Below are 12,678 nucleotides of genomic sequence, written 5' to 3' on the forward strand. Positions count from 1 at the left end.
GAAAGGAGGCGGGGGTATGGAGCAAACGGTGAAGCCCATCAGAGCATATGGCCACAGGGTGAGGGGCCGCGTGCTCATGAAATGTTTGTAAAATATTATCACTAGTTTTATCCCTCCCAGGTTATTGCTAGCCATTTTTTATCAGGTGATAAATGCTCAGACTTAATGAGTAAAGCTTTAAATTGAATCCTTTCACAAAAGTGACTTCAACCAACAAGATAAGGGAGAGAGGAAATGGGGGACACCATGTGGGCTTTGAGCTTTGAAAACTAACTCTATGTAGCAAAATGACCAATAAGAAGGGGTCAGGTTCAGACAAAGAACTGCAGCTATTTAATGCCTCAAGACAAAGAAAGCAGTGGCCACCCTTCTCAGGGGCCCTTCTGTCCGTCCAGGAGGGACAGAGTCTTAGGCTTAGACTTCGTAATTAGGTGTTAGAGGTAGTGTCTGCTTGCAATAAAGTCTCTGTACTTTTCACCTATCACCTTTTGTCCGTGGCTTCCTTCTTCGAAACCATCGAGATAAGAACCCGGGAATTCAGGGCGTTCCAGTTCAACTTTTGCATTTCAACCTCAACTTCACTGTGCATGTGCTCATCTTCCTTATCCCAGTGATTTGCAGGAAATGGACCGGTGGGTCGCTGGGGAGTGTAAAGTCGCAGCTTCCTGGTGAAACTGCCTAGATGAGCATGAATGTCTTGCTTTCTTCCTATTATTAATATTAGCTAGGTAATTACAACAGTAACAATTTTATTGTTTTAAGAAATCACAGTAAAATGCAGTTCTTTTTTAACTCAGGCATTTGATTATTAGTATATTAGTTCAGTGGTAATGTACTTATATACTTGACTATAGGTATCTAAACTAATATTTTATTGAGGTAATTAATGAGTAATGTTCTTAAAGAATATAAAAGAGTAGATGAAGAAAAATACTTAGTCATCACGAAACAGTTATCTTTGTGACCTTGTCTATAGATGAATGTTAGTTTTTCATAATATTTTAATAAAGAAAAATAGCTGTATTAGACATTATTATAAATATCTTCTGAAAATTTACATTTAGAATTTAAAAATTAAAATTTTAAATGTTATCTACTATTATACTTTGCTATCAATATATATGTGTATAATTAAAATACATACATATTAAGCTATATGTTTGTTTCTTTAAAAGAGAAAAGTGTGTATATATATACATGTGTGTGTGTATATGTATATATGTGTGTGTATATATATATATATATATATATGTATATCCTATCTAATAAAGATGTAATATGCAAATGGTCATTATGCCATGAAGCATAATGACCGACCACATAATGACCAAATCACAGATCAGCAGGAGGGTGGGGCAGTGAGCTACAAGTGGGCGGTGGAGAACTACAGGAGGGAGCAGGGCAGCAAGCTATGAGGGGGGGTCGGAGGGCAGAGGGAGCTATAGGAGGGTGGGGCAGTGGGCAGAGAGCTACAGCAGGGCAGCAGCATGCTACTGAATACAAGCGGGCAGCAGAGAGCTACAGGAGGGGGCAGGGCAGCAAGCTATGGGGGGTAGGGGAAGGAGAGGCGGGGGGAACTACAGGAGGGCAGCAGCGAGCTACTGGCAAGCTACTGGCACATGGATTCATGTACTGGGCTACTAGTATATATATATATAAAACCCTAATATACAAATAGAACGAATGGTGGAACAACCAAACAACCAGTTGCTATGATGTATGCTGACCACCAGCAGGTGCACACGGAACATGGCGGGCATCAGCAGCAGGTGGCAGAGCACATAACATGGCAGACATTGGCCATGACAGGGTGATGGAGCAGGTGAGCGGGGGTGCCAGACCAAGGAGGTGTGCCAGTTGCTGTCATCAGGTGAGCCTCTGGTGGTTACTGAAAATTCTTTGCTCACACATGCCATCATCCTGCCAGGCACTTGAACCTGCCGCTGGCGCCGGCCCACTTGCATCTGCTGCTGGTGCCTGGTGCCAGTCCCGAATGCTCGGTGCTGTCTCCACTTGTCCCTGCTCCTGAGGGGTGATCAGGGCAGCAGCTGTTGCTCACCCCTGCTGCTGGCGCGGGTCCCAACCACTCCATGCCGTCAGTGCATGGGAGAGGCAGTTGTGGGACAGGGGTTGCCGGCAGACAGGGGACCAGGGGCTATGGCGAATGGGGCTGGGCAGGAGCACAGAGGATTGGCCAAGACCCACCCCTGTGCCCACCACAGCCTTGTGGCCCACAGTTCCTTTCAAGGTGCACGAATTTGTGCACTGGGCCCCTAGTATATATACAGTATAATAGAGTAGAAAACACTGGTAGCACATTACGGTAATATAGTATTTGGGTTCTTCTCATCAAGAAACAGAAAAATTAATTTTTGTTTTCCTGGTATTTTACCTGGGTGGCAGAGATTTTGCCTCACTCAACTCAATTAAACTCTTTAAAGGGTCATTTACCATTTGTCTTCTTTTTGCACTACTTATGAATAGATAATTATTTTAGAATTGCAGGGCAGAAAGCTATGGGGGCAGGGGTGGGGAATCCCCTATTGGGAGTGTAGTACATAAGATGAGGCCTTGCCTACAACTATTACATAAATACTTAAAAGATTTTATGGGTGGTGTGTACATAGTGGGCCATATAATCCATCTAAAGTCAAATGAGTGCACCAATATTAGGAATGTCAGCTTGTCTTAAGATCTAGGAATCACATTGCTGGGTTATTTTTTCAGTCTTGTCATTATCTGATGACTTTTCCTTTTTTCTAACACTAGCCTGAATTTCCTCACATGAAGTAGAAGACACAGACCACATAGAAGAAACATCAAGAGGTATTGCTTTAAAATTTTCATTTTCTGATAATCATATGATGAAGACTCTTTTCTTTTTTAATCTATAATCCTCAACTTTTCAGGTTTCAACTATACTTTTACAATGGGATAAGCTTACAAAAACCACTGATGTCCTTTGTTAAAGGGCATGCAATTAATTTTTTTCTCATTTCAACTGAAATATCAAGCCATTATTTGTAGGCAATGCCATTGCCAGGGTTTATAATGATTCTGTTGAAAATATTATATACATATACATTGATGACTTTCTTTGCAAAACTACTCAAAATGGTTGCAATACCTATTGTAGTTAATTTGCTTTTGTGTAGGTATAGCTACTTGCATAGTTCAAAATGAATGATCTGTCTTTCCACCAGGTTATAATTGTGTACATTGGGTATGTAAAACTGGAATATTTCTCTGGCTTTTGTCTGAGACTATTTTAGTTGATAAATTTTATTATATCTATAATGCAGATATTAGAAGATACTTGGATATTTACTAAGAATCTATGCCTTGATACCTTCTATACCGAACTCTTTCTTCCCTATTCCTCCTAAATTCCTCCATTAGCTCACATGAGAAACTTTGGAAACAACTTTGACTCCTTTTCTTCTCTCACCTTCCAAATTTAATTCATTAACAATATTATCTCCAGTTAAAAGTATATGAAGAATAAAAGAGTTTCTCTCTATGCACTGCTATTATCCTGTTACAAGATGTCAAAAACTCTAGCTTGGGTTGTAGTTGTATGTTAACTGGTCTTTCTACTTTCCCATATAAATTCTAGCCTCAACAGAGTAGTTAGGTGATCCAGGTTAACTGTGGGTTACATAATCGTACTTCTCAACTGAAAACACTATAATGGTTCCTTTGTCATCAGACTGGAAACCAAAGTCCTTACACTGAGCTCTAATGCCTTTTATAATTTGCCCCCAATCCATTCTTCTATGTGTGCTTGCTCACTCACCACCACTCACACTTTCTTAATGCTTTTTTAATTCACCTGGCAGATTTATATATGCTTCGGGGTCTTTCTCTTATTTTGCTTCCTGTCTAGAACACTCTTGGAGAAACAATTTAATCTTTCTCTCTTTTTTTTTTCCAAGTCAAAATGTCCCATTCTCAAAAGCCTTTTATATGGCACCATTTAAAATTATACTCTATATTCTACTCATCCCCTGCTCTATCTTTCTCAGTGGTATCTTTCTCCTTCTAACATATTTATATTAAAATTTTATTTTCTGTTTGTTTAATCTGCCTCATAACCAGTAAGATGTAAGCTCCATTAGGACATATGTTTTTTTCATTGCTGTAACTTAAGCTCTTAAGCTCTTAGGGTGCAATGCCTCTGTCATATCTTTACAAAACTAGGTTTTCAGAAATTGCTGTAACAAAAAGGCAGTGTCACATGAAAATCAACGTGAAACAAAAAATAAAGGTGTCAGTGTCTAATTGGATTCCAAAGTCTGCCAAACAGATACTACTAAATTGTTAGGGCATAAGTACTAATTAAGTTATGCGAGCATAAAAAACAACAACACATAATACATGCTACTATTAGATATTTATTTTGGCTTTAGAGCACCACAAAAAAGTTACAATGATGCTAAGAAATCTGGGTAATACGGGTTCTGAGAAAACTAAACCAAATACGATCAGTTATTTTCCCAGATGCTATCAGAGAACTGATTCTTCATTACACTGGCCAGCCATTGGCTTGGAAGGATTTCTGATTGCCTGAGGCTGATAGAAATCACACGATTTTGTTTCTAGCATGTTGCTTTATGTCCCTAGTGAACCTTACACTCTATTTGTTGTCAGTGCATCAGAAAGACTGGAGAGCTGGGACTTCATCAAGTCAGAGAAGAGGTTGTACCAACACATTTGTTAGCTACTAATAATTGTTTGTGTAATAAATATCAAGGCTTTCAGAGGGTTATTCATGCTCAAATTAGTTTAAATAAATGTGCAGCCTCTGATTAAAATCTAAGCATCCTTCTAAAAACAACCAAAATATTTCTCCATAAGTAGGAGGCTTTCTCTATTACTTTCTCTATAACTCATAGAACAGTGTACTTTCTAGATCTAGCAGTTTTAGGAATAGAAGCTTTATGAACTTAGTAGCTGGCAACAGAATTCCTTTTAGAAATGAAAATTCTCTGTAAGAATACTTTGTGAACGTAGATTGTTGTCACTGTCTAACTCATAAATCAATGTTTTGCATGTGGAAATAGAGGAATGAAATGTCTTTCTTGGATACAAGGAGGGGGAAAAAAGAGAAAAGGAGAGTTGATGAGTATATGAAATGGGGAAAGGGCAAAAATCACCTTTATGTTTCATAAAAAAAAAACATAGATAAAGTGGTCTCTGGATGTTCATGGGTGGAAAATCTAAAGTGTATCTTAAGAATCATAATGCCTAATGTGTTTTCTTGGAGGTGATCTACAACTTTTCCATAAAGTCACAAATATTGACTCCGTGCTAATTTATTCACAAATGCTCTAAAATTTTTGTGTCTATTTTCTTCCCTTTATTTCTCTATATTTAATGTGGATACTGAGGGAGTGAAAGCTCTTCCTTTTGTGCATCAGATACTGAAACATGAGTTTATACATAGAAGGGACAATAAAATCATTGGTAGTTTAGAACCCAAAGAAATGTTAACTAGTTGAATTTCTCTAGATTTAAAGCAGTTTAAAGGGTATAAATAAAATTAGGAGTGTGTGATACTTATACTTTCTACTTATAAGTATTTCATTGATATTTGAACAAATGCATTTTCTTAATAAACTCTAATTTTAATGAAAAAGCACTTGTTTTGTTTTGTGACTTCCACCTGCCTGGCATATTATAGGAACTAAATTAAATTAAATGAATATTGAATGTTGTCAATAATTTTTGTGGAGTGGTTAAGTTCTCCACTGTCATATATTCCAGCATACAATATTATTTATAGACTTGTTCTGGTACAACAAATGAATACAATGTAAGCCAATTTCTCATATTTAAAATACAGTGAAAGCTCTTAGTAGTCATAGACTGTGATTTATGGATCACTATATCTCTAACATTTAATGCAGTACCTGACATTAGTGGGTTCTTTATCAACATTAGTTTATTGAAATGAACTGAAGGAAAGAAAAGTATGTAATCATTCCTACCCACTTGCCTCTGGCTTCTGTCCTATGTCTCATAGCTTATAGAGATGGTCATTGTTCTCTAATTATTATGGTCTCATATTCTGAAATCCTTAAAAGATCATTCCCATCATTTTAAATGGAGTATGATATTATTCTGAAATATTTTAAAAATAATATATTTATCACAATAGTAATTTTAAATTATATAGTTAACAAAAACTTTTCTTGGAATCTGAGGAATTTTTATTATTAATGGTGAGTCAAATTTTTTTTTCTAACTCAGTATTGATTATTGAAATGGAGGAAGATATTTTGTGTGACAAATTTACAGCACTGAGTAATAAGCATTACTATAAACAGCATAATGCTAAACTCTGAAAATTCTTTATTGTTAGCAGTGTTTCTCTACAGAGCTGCTCCTGAACACTCCAAATAAATTATCTCCTTAAAAAAGTAGATTTTCAATTAGAAAAACTGCAAAATGAACTCTACAATTTGAATAGAAATGGTAAAATATCACAATAAATTTATATACCAACTGTGAAAAACAAAAAAACAATATTTTTAATTTCCTCGACTTTAAAATTACAAAACATTGTAAAATAAATTAATAAAGCAGTTAAAATATTTTACTTCTTTTCCTGAAATTATGTTGTGTTAGGTTTTTGGTCATATATACATTTTTTAATTTCAAAAATATGTTGCTCTGTCCATTGTGTCTCAGTTGGTTGGAGCGTCATGTATATGGAAATGTCACAGGTTCTATTCTTGGTTAGTGCCCATACCCAGGTTGCAGTTTGATCTTCTCTCAGTGTGTGTACTGGAGGCAACCAATCAATCTTTCTCTCTCACACCAATGCTTCTCTCTCTCTCTCTCTCTCTCTCCCCTCCCTCCCTTCCTTGCTCCCTAAAATCAATTAAAACGAAACATATCCTCAGGTGAGGATTAAAAAAAACCTGTGTTTATGAACAGTCTAAATTGGATTAGGGGACTTTTATAAAGGACCCTATAATACAGATTATATAGGTTTTGCAGGTTAGATGGTTTTTGTTGTAACCACTCAACTCTGTCACTGTAAAGTGAAAGCAGCCACAGATAGTGATAAAGAAGTGGGTGTGGCTGTGTTCAATAACACTATTTACAAAAACAGAAATTGGGTGGAATTTTGCCAAGAGGGTATAGTTTGCTAACCCCTGGTCTAAGTGGACACAAAAGAAAAGGCTTTAGTTTAAATATTTAACCTGTGCCTGCTGTGTGACTTTGGTGTCAAGAAAAATACTTATGAAATCAAATAACAATTTAATGTAGTTATGTGGAGAACTACTGTATTTCAATTGACCTCTCATACTCTAAGGGTGAATTAAATATGTCCAGAAGCTGTGCTTATCAGAGATTTCTAATGTTAACTCAGCACTACTAAAGGTCTTTGGTGGAATATTTCACCATCACAGTCATTCTTCTACTCTTTATTTGCATAATATTTGCCCTCAATCTTATATAGGTTAGACAATAAGGATTAGTGTCTTCAGAAAAGATTTTAAAAATCCCTTCCAATAAAATTTTGGTGAAGAAAACTCATTCCATTAGATAAACTACTTGGGCATAAAAGAAAAAAATGAAAGTAGAAATGAACACGTATCTGAGACCTTACTTAATTTGTATTATTCTAGTTCAGAAAAATAATGTCTAAATTTTTTGAAACTTGTTTAATGATTAAATATTCTTTATGTTGAATAGTAAGCCTTAATGTCTTTATTCAAGGAAATGCAATCTGACAGCAATAAATATTTAGTTTTGACAAGATCAAATCTATCTCCAACCACATAAAGGATAGACATTCTCCCATAAGTGTGCACACATTTTCGGTAAAGGAGGGTTATTCTAATTTACTTATTATAAATTAATTATGAAGGAACAGCTTAATGTAGATTTAGCTATTAATGTATTTATATAAATGTTAACATGAATATTAAAATTTTATAGACAAAAATATTAATATATTTGCCATTAAAGGGTCAAATGAATGATGTTAACACTATTGACCATTTATTCTACCTTTCTTTCCTTCTTCCTTTGTTTCTTTTTAAATTTAAATTCTTAATTGTTTAACGTATTACATGAATCTCCTTTTTTCCCCATTGACCTCTCCCCGGCCACCACCCCCAACCCCCAGCACATGCCCTCACCCCCTACTGTCTGTGTCCATTTATTCTACCTTTCTTAATCATCTTCTTTTAATGCCACATTAAATTATTAATGATTAAGAAAACAAAACAAAAGCAAATACTCCTAATTTCTCATTTCTTAATATCCTATCTAATAAAGGGGAAATATGCTAATTGACCCTCACGTCGTCGAAAAGATGGCGGCGCCCACAGCCATTAAGGAGGGAATATTCTAATTGACTGCCCCGCCCTCAAAGATGGCGGCACCCACAGCCAATAAGGAGGAGATATGCTAATTGACTGCCCCACTCTCAAATATGGTGGCACCCACAGCCAGAAGATGGTGGCACCCAGTCCGCTTAGCCCCGCTGGGGCAGTAGGCACATGGCACGGCCGGGCCTGCCCCCAGGTGGGTCCGGCCGCTCCAAGGGCCTGCCTCTGGAGTCCCCCAGTCCCCTCAGCCTGCCAGCTGCCCAGGGCTGGCCCAAGGCACAAGCAAGCCTCAGATGTCGATGGCCCAGTCGCCCAGGGCCGCCCAAGATGCAGGTAACCAGGGCTGGCCGAAGCTTGCGCTGCCAGCAGTGGCAGCAGCAGAGGTGTGATGGGGCATCACCTTCCCCAGATTGCCAGGTCACCTCCTGCCCCTGAGGGCTCCCAGACTGTGAGAGGGGGCAGTTCGGGCTGAGGGACCCCCCCCTTTCCAGTGCGTGAATTTTCAAGCACCGGGCCTCTAGTTCATTAAATAAACACATGACAAAGCTCCTAGTGAGTCAGCATCATGAACTGAATGATGATTGTGCATGGAGAAATATACATTTCCTGTGAAGCTTTAAATGAAAAGAGAACAACTCTTGAACTTCATTTCTGAAAACTTTTTGGTCATCAAATACAGAACCAGAGAACCACTTCAAACAGCTCTTTCAAGAAGCAGAATAAAGAAAGATTATCTCTAGTAAAATTTTTTAGAGTTGAGAATGGATTTTAAAGATATGAATCAATGGGTGAGAGAAAAATAATAACTTAAATTCAAAGATGAGAACTAAATGTAAAACACTAGTACAGCAATTACTTTTTAAAAATATTATAAGCTCTTATTGAGTATACAGAACTTGATAACTTAACATTTTTCCAATATGACTTTTTATTCATTCACATATTGTTATCATTACTACAGATATATAGTAAGTACCAATTTTGAGCCATTTGCTGAACAAATCATCAGGACAGAAGCAGTAAACAACATGCCTATCTTTTTGTAGTTTACAGCACAGGTCACTTATATTTAAATACATAGATTTCAATCATAAATGGAATATATACAGCTCTATAAAGGAGGGGAAAAATCAGAGGGATGGAAAGAAGCCCAGAGGAAAGAGGGGTCAGTCTTATATAGGAGAATGAAGAATTGCATTAAGATTTAAATTGAATTTTAAATGTATGTTGAAAAATAAGACCTTGATATTCAAGAAAGTCAAATTACTTTGGGAAAAAGAGAAAAACCTTTCTAGGGAATGTTATCTTCATGAATAAGTACAACCAGCCATAGGCATAATAATAGTTTTTTATAATAATATTTAATAAACAATAATAATCTTTAATCCTTTAATTAACCCTCCCCCCCCAAAACAAAACTCTTCTTATGGTGGCCTCCATTCCTACTATATACACTTCTTCATTAATTCACTCATTCATTTATGTATTCATTTTTCAATACTAATATACAAAAGACATTTTAGTATGTTTTAATACAGTTTGGATTTGACAGAAATAATTTATCAGGTATCAAACCAATTTTAAAATTTTTATACTCATTTTTATATGGTAATAGTGGCACTATATTTCTCTGAGTTTTAATCCTCCGCATAGCAAACAAATCCAGTTGCTCTTTCTCAGCACTCTGCACAGAGTGGTAGTTTGGAAAATTATTTCCAAGCTTACTGTGCATTGAATGCTAACAGGCTCACAAATGGAATACATTGCTTTTCTGTTGGCCACAGAAAAGCTACTGCAATTTCAGGGACTTGGGATCAGAGCTCTGATGTTATTCACTTATTTCACAAGTAAAATTCTTAGAAATGGTCTCAGGTAAAATATTTTCTTCTTGTTTTTCCCTCAGATGATTTGTATGGAAGTATTGTGTCTCTGGGAGATTTGTCTGCAACACGTACTGTTTCAGTTATATCTCAGAGGGAAATTAATGTTTATGTGTGACTAGGCATTAACTAAAAATAAGGCTAATTGTTGCTATCCTTTATAATACAGTTTGATAGGTACTTTTATTATGTTATCCCCAAATACTGCATAAACCTGCTAGAAAGATGATAAACTGGATCTAGTCTGTCATCATATTCTTGCCCACACTATTCCTACATAGGTTGTTTATGATAAAGTTGTTCATAGTTGATAAATCAAATTGATTATTTACAAATAAAAATTAGTTTAAAATAATTATACATTGAAATTGAGAAAAAATATACTTTGGTTATTTTTATCAGAGACTTTACATTAAAATTTTTCTTCAAATTTTCTGAATCTACTTTGGTTTAAATGTGTTAGTTTAAATTATGATTTCTCCCTTTTGAAGACAGGTACAAAAAAAGTCACATATTATATGATTCCTTTATATGATACTAGAGGCCCAGTGCACAACATTTATGCACTCGGGGGGATGAGAGGTGTCCCTCAGCCTGGATGGGGGAGCGGGCCTAAGCCGTCGGTCAGACATCCTTAGCACTGCCACCTTGGGCCACTGCGGCTGTGCTCACCAGCCCACAGCCCGACTTGTGGCTAAGCTGCGCTCCCCCTGTGGGAGTGCACTGACCACCAGGGGGCAGCTCCTGCATTGAGCGTCTGCCCCCTGATGGTCAGTATGCATCATAGCGACCAGTCGTTCTGCTGTTCAGTCGATTTGCATATTACCCTTTTATTATATAGGATACTCAGAGTAAGCCAGAAAGATTAGTGGTTACCAGGTTGTGGCAAATGGCCCAGGAGAACGACAGCCAACCCCCAGAGGAATCAGGAAAGTAAACCTTTATTGCGCAGCGCTGCTAGTCCAGGGGGCTCTGATCCAAAGCCTGAAAAGCCTGAACTGCCAATGTGGGGAGGTTTTGAGATTATATATATACTAGCTTTCCCGTTGCAGGAAAATTCCTGCAATGGGATTTCCTGCTGCACTCTACCCCGCCTCCGTTCCTCCCTTGCCGCCCGCCTCGCCTTCTCCTCCGGCCTGCCCGCGTTTCCCTTCGCCCCCGGCCCCACCTCCGCCCCGCCCTTGCCGCCCGCCTCACCTTCTCCTCCAGCCCTCCCGCATTTCCCTTCGCCCCCGGCCCCACCTCCGCTCCGCCTTTATCACCCGCCTCACCTTCTCCTCCAGCCCGCCCGCATTTCCCTTTGCTCCGCCCTTGCCGCCCGCCTCACCTTCTCCTCCGGCCCGCCCGCCCGCGTTTCCCTTCGCCCCCGGCCCCGCCTCCGCCCCCGCCCCGCCCTTGTCACCGGCCCCGCCTTCTCCTCCAGCCCACGTTTCCCTTCGCCCCCGGCCCCGCCTCCGCCCCGCCCTTGCCGCCCACCTCGCCTTCTCCTCCAGCCCGCCCGCGTTTCCCTTCGCCCCCGGCCCCGCCTCCGCCCCGCCCCGCCCTTGCCGCCGGCCCTGCCTTCTCCTCCAGCCCGCCCGCGTTTCCCTTCGCCCCCGGCCCCGCCTCCGCTCCGCCCTTGCTGCCGGCCCCGCCTTCTCCTCCAGCCCGCCTTCGTTTCCCTTCGCCCCCGGCCCCGCCTCCGCTCCGCCCTTGTCACCGGCCCCGCCTTCTCCTCCAGCCCGCCTTCGTTTCCCTTCGCCCACGGCCCTGACTTCGCTCCTCCCTTCTCCTCCCCCCGCCCCCCTGGCTTGCTTGCTTCTTCAAAGCTTTACTCCCCTTTGCAGCTCTTGGCTTCTTTCGACACTGTCTTGATATGCAAATCAGCCGCCATCTTTGTTGGGGCAATTTGCATACTCGTCCTGATTGGTTGGTGGGCGTGGCTTGGCTGGTGGGCGTGGCTTAGGTGTAGCGAAGGTGCGGTCAATTTGCATATTTGTCTATTATTAGATTAGATATCTTCTTGTGGTGGGCCCCTCGGGGTGGGCTTTGCAGCTCCGCCCAAGTCAGTTAGAATGGGGAAGTAAGATTACTGTTTAACTAGATACTGAACTAGGCTATAGGCACCCCAAGTTGCCCCCCTATTTTCCTTCTCAACCAAAGGATGAGGGAGGTAGGAATGTGAATGTTTGCTTAATGCACAGAATGTTTTCTGGGGTGGTGAAAAAGGTGGAAACTAGAGAGAGGTGGTGGTTGAGCACTGTTGTGAATGAACTGAATGCTACTGAATTGTACACTAGTTTAATCACATGCTATGTTATCTTCATCTCAATTAAAAATATATATGGGAGTTTTTAGTATGTATTTTTATTATTTTATTTATTTTTATTGACTTTATTGAGGTGACACTGGCTTGCCAGACCTTATAGGTTTCAAGTGTACAACTCAACAAAGCACCATCTGCACACTGC

The 12,678-nt window shown here is 39.5% G+C and overlaps 1 long non-coding RNA gene across 2 annotated transcripts in view; it reads left to right on the forward strand.

The window, feature by feature from the left end:
* LOC129149320 (uncharacterized) overlaps positions 1–12,678 on the forward strand; it is a 251,282-nt gene that overhangs the window by 146,287 nt on the left and 92,317 nt on the right. For both annotated transcript variants that reach the window (XR_008556237.1, XR_008556236.1), the window contains exon 3: positions 2,770–2,826. This is a non-coding gene — a long non-coding RNA (uncharacterized LOC129149320). The remainder of the gene's footprint in view (positions 1–2,769; positions 2,827–12,678) is intronic.

The sequence above is a fragment of the Eptesicus fuscus genome, chromosome 6, assembly GCF_027574615.1.
Source record: "Eptesicus fuscus isolate TK198812 chromosome 6, DD_ASM_mEF_20220401, whole genome shotgun sequence".
Lineage (NCBI taxonomy): Eukaryota > Metazoa > Chordata > Mammalia > Chiroptera > Vespertilionidae > Eptesicus > Eptesicus fuscus.